Source organism: Triticum dicoccoides, chromosome 5B, assembly GCF_002162155.2.
Source record: "Triticum dicoccoides isolate Atlit2015 ecotype Zavitan chromosome 5B, WEW_v2.0, whole genome shotgun sequence".
NCBI lineage: Eukaryota > Viridiplantae > Streptophyta > Magnoliopsida > Poales > Poaceae > Triticum > Triticum dicoccoides.
In genome coordinates this window covers 163,107,349-163,112,861 of record NC_041389.1, presented here as the reverse complement: position 1 = coordinate 163,112,861, position 5,513 = coordinate 163,107,349, and positions in this window count along the sequence as shown.

The following is a 5,513-nucleotide window of genomic DNA, read 5'->3' as shown; positions in this document are numbered from 1 at the left end:
TCTGTGCGGCGCGGACGGAATGTGTCACGTACGACATCGACTGGAGCAAGTTGCGCCTTACTAACGACAGGCTCTGCCCGACGCTGAATGGAATTACCCGCCTCAAACCTGTTGGGCTAACCGTCGAGTAGGTGGGGGCTGACTTTCTCTGGCACCGCATCACACCGCTGTAGAAGAGAGACATGTTTGCCTAGGAATACGGGAATTCTACCAACAGGATGCGCATTTACCCAGGCCCCGTCAACAACTTGTCGATATACGACCATGGCTGGCTGTGCGAACAACTATTCGGCCGCCTAGGGCCGTTCCATCTTCCGGCAAGGGTTGTCCTGCTGCATCTCAACTCTGCTTGGGACCAGATTCTGAAATGGATGCCCGATTGCAACGCCTACGGAGTTGCGGCTGATTGGCAATTGCCTGAACTAGGTGCAGAAATAGAGTGGATCTCCGGCTTGGAAGAAAGGGCTTCAAGGGTGGTGAATGATCTTGTCAAGTGCACCTCCCCGGCAGAGGTAGCGTTCATCGAAAAGCGGATTGCAGAGGACAGAGCACTCAAGGCCGCTGGAGTAGCCAGGCCCGGAGAGGAAGAGGAGGAGGAGGAGGTTGAAGGTTCTTCTCATGAAGGGAGCGAGGAGCACTATGCGGAGGAGGTTGTCGGGCTTGACCCTACCGGGACCGGAATCCATCATATCACGACAGCAGAGGCCCAAGAGGAAGGTGGGGCTGAGGAGGTAGAGCAGCCTGAGGCGGAGGAGGAATGGCTCACAGCGGGTTCTCAAGCCCCAGGGCCTGATCTAGATCAACGTCCTCGCAAGCGGGCCAGCCAGGGAACAGCGGCCCCTACCTCCTCGACGATCACGAAGAAGGTGAAGAAGAGCACCTCTAGGGGCAACAAGCCTGAGGTGGTACACCGCCAATCTACTCGAATGTCGGAGGCCAAGACTCCACCTGCCAAGTGACGTGCGGTCCTGGGGTTGATCTTAGCCCCCAGTCAAGCCCAGCTTCTTCACAAAGCTCGATCCCATCAGAGATCTCAGCCCCACCAAAGAGCTCAAGGCTGCCGGGAAGCTCCGCTCCTCCAACTCGGAAGAGGGGCAGGGCGACCCCACCACCTATGGCATACGCGCTATGGTCCATGCTTGTAGACCCAGAGTAAGGAGAACAACTGAGCTTCTTACTAAGGTACCATGCATTTGATAGTTATTGATTAAATCTTCTTTGTTGACCTGGCAGAGATGACTAACCCCTCGCCTAGTGGTCCAAATGAACCAAGCACATGGTGGCGTCAGATTCTTTGGCGAGGACGGGTTTAGCGGGGGATAGGACAGGGGATCCTGTATGTGGCACCCCGGCTCAAAGCAACCAGTTTACCTTGCATTGCCAAACCAGGGATCATGTCTTCTGGCAATACACAACATCTTGGTACAGAAAACGACCGCTTTATTTATACTAGTGGAAGCATAGTGCAATATTACATCAAGTAGTGATGCCAAGCAGCACACTCGGGACGGCTGCACAATATGTACATTATTTAGTGAACATAAAGGGGCCTCGATCATAACAACTACGCGGCAGCGGAACGACGACGAAGCGGGACTCCATAGCACAGGGACACCAATGTGGACACGATCTAGACACGGTAGCACTCCGATCTAGTTAGACTTTCCTGAAATCTGGCATAACACACCAGGTTAGACATTGAATGTACTTGCAATCCCACAACAAGCATAAACATAATGACAAACAATATCATGACATTTAATCAAGTTAAATGCAAACAACAATATGTTTCTCATGCCATGCATCCTATCTTGTGCATCGAGTCCCACAGACTCTCTTACCAATGGGTTGCCTCGCAACCAAACGGTGATCATCCATGGATCACAAACGGAACCACACTCAGTTCAACGGGTTACCTTGTAACCAAACGGTGATCATTCACGGATCACAACTAGAACCATCACGGTCAGTGTCACTGACATCATCATGATTCAACTAGTGCCATGCAAATAACTTAGTGCGCAAGATTACTTTATAAAAGTTGATCCATGGTGTGACTTACTTGCGAACTAGGCCCTTATCCACGGGCGCGGCTATCGATAAATTTAATACACTCTGCAGAGGTAACGCACTGTACCCACACCACGGAACCCATGGCCTCGCACTCCCATTCGGGCGGACCAACGACATTCCGACAGAACTCTCCCACTGCCATGACACTCTTTCGGCCACTCCGACTAAATCCCCACTGGGCTAAGTCATGGGTGGCCCTGTGCCTACCAAAGGCATCACGGCCATCGTCGTGGCAAAACGGCCACCGTCATGGCAAAACAAAATGGTCCCAATCGCGGAAAAGGTACCATCTCAACAACAACGGGCACACAAGGTTATGTCTGCTTACCGGGCCAGTGTAATGCACACCCATAACCTTCCCTTGTTGGAGGCACCGACAAGAGGCATGACAACGGACCGACTAACGACCTTCCCATAAAAGGCAAATGTGGTTGCACTGGTCAGCCTGATTCAGTGGACCATGACCCAATCAACTTTATGTTCAAGTTCAATTAACATCAGGTTTAACTTGAAAATAAAATGCTTGAGTCACCATATGCCATGCTCATGCAACCATACACTACTAGGAAAATGGCTATAGATGGGATTGACACTAATGGCGCACCAGAAAGATGGTGCGCCATTAGTATATACTAATGGCGCACCACAATCTGATGCGCCATTAGAGTTTAAACAACTAATGGCGCACCATGCTACGGGTGCGCCATTAGTATCAAAATTTTTTTTAACTAGTGCGCCTGTCCAAACATACTAATGGCGCATCCCGGCAAAGTGCGCCATTAGTAGTTGTAACTACTAATGGCGCACTAGGCAGCAGGTGCGCCATTAGTATAGAATTTTTTTTTTTGAACTAGTGCGCCTATCCAAACATACTAATGGCGCATCCTGCCCAAGTGCGCCATTAGTAGTTGTAACTACTAATGGCGCACCAGGCAGTGGGTGCGCCATTAGTATAGGATTTTTTTTGAACTAGTGCGCCTATCCAAACATACTAATGGCGCATCCTGCCCAAGTGCGCCATTAGTAGTTGTAAGTACTAATGGCGCACCATGCAAGAGGTGCGCCATTAGTAAGTGGGCAGCAACAAGATATTTGGGACAGCCTCTCCTACCCACACACTCACTTTCTCCCCACTTCATTCTCTCCACCTCCTCCTTGTCTCGGGTGCCTCCTCTTTTTCACCTCATTTCCACCATAGATTCATTCAAATTAAGTGGTTAAATTACCTTGTTTTAATAGGTAAGTAAGGGGGAAGCTATATTTAGGTTGTTCTCCTTACAACAATGTGCACATGCACTTTTTACGGCCTAGCTAGATCTATGTATGTTCGTGGTGTTGCATATGTTTGTGGTGTTGCATATGTGTTTGTGTTTGGAGGTGTACCGGTATTTGATATGCGATAGTTGCCAATATTTTGCCGGAATGTTGATTCATTTCCGTTTCGGCGAGAATTTTGGCATTAAGCATTCTTTTTGGTCCTATTTTTAGGGAAGGTCATGCCAAATTTTTGTTTGGTTCTAAAATATCGTTTTGCTCTACCCCGCAGGCGACCATGGTCCGCACGATGACCGAAGGCATCGTGAATAGGTTTTTGAGGTCCGCGAAGGCCGAGATGCTTCAAAAGAACGAGACGGAGATAAGATGTCCGTGTCGAAGATGCAAGCTGAAGAGCCTTATTGCGGACCCGGATTCCGGGCAGGTGCGGGACCACCTGCTGTTGCGTGGTTTGATGGATGGCTATCGGTGGCAAGGTGATGAAGATGACTACGAAGTCGTCCATGCGGGCTGGGCAAGAAATGAGGAAGGGCAGCAAGACAACCACCGCGGCTCGGGCGGGCGAGAAGACGAAGAATCCCCAGGAGATGATCACGACTGTGATGCTGTACACAGTCATCATGTAGAAGATGCAGGACATGATGATGAGGAAGATGCCGGAGCAGGCGACGGGCATGATCATGAAGATGATGATGCCGGCGGAGCAGACGACGCTGGACCATCGATGGGCTGGGTGCAGGACCCTCATATTCAAGAGCTGCTTCTCAAGCAGACAGATAACGCAAGAGCTGCCGCCCGAGAGAAAGCCAAGATGGATCAACTTGAGTTAGACGCGGTTACTCCATTGTATGAAGGATGCAGGCCCGAGGATACCCGCCTGAAAGTAACGCTCATGGCCCTGGAGATGAAGGTAAATCACAAAATGACCGACGCATGCTTCGACGAGAACATGTCATTCTGGCACGAACGTCTTCCCAAGGGGAACAAGTGCCCGACCAGTTTGGAGGAGGCGAAGAAAATCGTGTGTCCTCTGGATTTACCGCACGTGAAATACCATGTGTGCATGAACAATTGCATCATTTATCGGGACGAGCATGCGGAGTCTACAATATGTCTGGTGTGCGGTGTCACTCGATACAAGAAGCGGAAGAAAGCTCCTCGAAAAGTGGTGTGGTACTTTCCGATCACTCCTCGTCTGCAGCGGTATTTCGCGGATCCTAAGGTAGCAAAGCTCCTACGTTGGCACGCGGATAGGGAGGAGAAGAAGCGAGAAGATGACGCAAATGATCCGGAGATAGATAAAAAAGACAAGATGCTGAGTCACCCTAAGGATGCGAGCCAGTGGCAAGCATTGAACTTCGAATACCCAGAATTTGGGAACGATCCAAGGAACATCGTGCTGGGCGCGAGCACCGATGGAGTCAATCCGTTTGGCAGCCAGAGAAGCACACATAGCACCTGGCCTGTGTTTGTGTGGATGTACAACCTTCCCCCCTGGTTGTGCATGAAGAGGAAGTACATTCACATGAGTATGCTAATTGAAGGGCCGAAACAACCAGGGAACAACATCAATCTGTATCTGGGGCTGCTGAAAGAGGAGCTTGACAAGCTGAGGAAAACGCCAGCCAATACGTGGGACGCCGCAGAGAAAGAATATTTCCCTATGAGAGCCGCACTGCTCACAATGGTGCACGACTATCTCGGTTACGGATATCTTGCGGGGCAGGTAGTCCACGGATTTTCTGGATGCGTAAGGTGCATGGATGACACAACGTATCACCAGCTAGATAGAGATCCCGGGTCTTCGAAAACCGTGTTCATGGGACATCGAAGGTGGCTTCGCGACGATGACCCGTGGAGGAAACGCAAGGATCTGTTCGATGGTGAAACCGAACCCCGAAAACGCCCGTGTACGAGGAGCGGCGAGGAAATAGACAAGCTGTTGAAAAATTGGAAAGACTGCCCACTGCCGGGAAAGAAGCAAAAGGCGCCAGAGCCGGGAAAGAAGCGAAAGGCGCCAGAGCCGCTGCTGAAGGTATGGAAAACGAGGTCTGTTTTCTGGGACTTGCCGTACTGGAAGATCCACCGTGTGCCTCACAGCCTTGATGTCATGCATATCACGAAGAACGTGTGCGAGAGTCTTCTTGGTACCCTGCTCAACATGC